Here is a 1,151-nt window from a genome sequence, read left to right on the forward strand (position 1 = left end):
TTTACTTTTCTTTTTTTATATAAATAAACCTCCATACTTACAACACTTCAGTTCTTAGATGGTAAAGCTTTCTTTTAGCTGCTGTATTGTTTAAGGAAGATTGAACTTAGAGCAGGAGTGGTTTTAACATATGGAGAAGCACGAGGAGTGTTGACAGGACTTTCACAGTAATGTCAGGCAATACCACACATGCATGGTGTGGTGCAAAATGAATGGGAGGGTTGCTGTATCCACTGGGGGAAAACCCTGTCACAGATTAACATACATAAATTTCTCTCTTCCTGTTTGAAATGTTTCCAGTGTGGTGATGGTGTTTTCCCTGTATAGTTCAGTTCAGGAAAAAAAAGAAGAATGAGTAGGCTAGGGCTGGGCTGTTCTTACTTTTCAACACAAGTTCCAGTTCTTGCTGTGGTTGATTCTTCATTCAACTAGTTCTGCTAGCAGAAGCAGAAATTCTGGTCTCAAAAAGTATTTGTGGAGACCTCATATAAGACAAACATTGAATACAATACCTTTCCTACTTCACATAAAATGTAAAATAAATGTAAAATGTAAAATAAATCTATAAAAAGAAATATATAAAGGAAATTGCTTTGCCTTTAGCTCTTTCAAGTATTTTAAGAGGGTTTAATGTGTTTAAATATGGTATGAGGTTAGAAGGAGAGAGAACAGGATGAATTGTTTCTTAGGAGATATGTACTAACTCCTGAAATACCCTACTGCAGATTTAAATGTTGCTGCCAAATAATCTCATTTCAGGGGATGGGCCACCAAACTGGGACATCTGTCCAACTACACCTAGATGTCCCATTTTGCTGGAAATGCAGCAGAACTTGAAAATTCTGTGTTGCAGTTCTTTTACTCTATCTTCCATGTCATTTTACATTTCTGATAAATACTTCACATAAAAGCATGTGATCATGGAGGAAATGCAGCAGCAACTCAGAAATGGCACTTCAGTTGTCTGTAACGTTCACCTTTCTTGCACACATGTATTATGCTGCAGTCCTCAGTCATGGAGGACTTTTTTGCCCAAAGGAGGACACCTTTTTTGCCCAAAGACACAATGTTCCTTAGCTAGAATGCCACTGTGGTGCTGCAGACTTCATTCTCCCTTCTCCAGAAGGTTGCACCTTCACTTTCAATTATGC

Source organism: Passer domesticus, chromosome 2 (assembly GCF_036417665.1).
Source record: "Passer domesticus isolate bPasDom1 chromosome 2, bPasDom1.hap1, whole genome shotgun sequence".
In the NCBI taxonomy this organism is placed as follows: Eukaryota; Metazoa; Chordata; class Aves; order Passeriformes; family Passeridae; genus Passer; species Passer domesticus.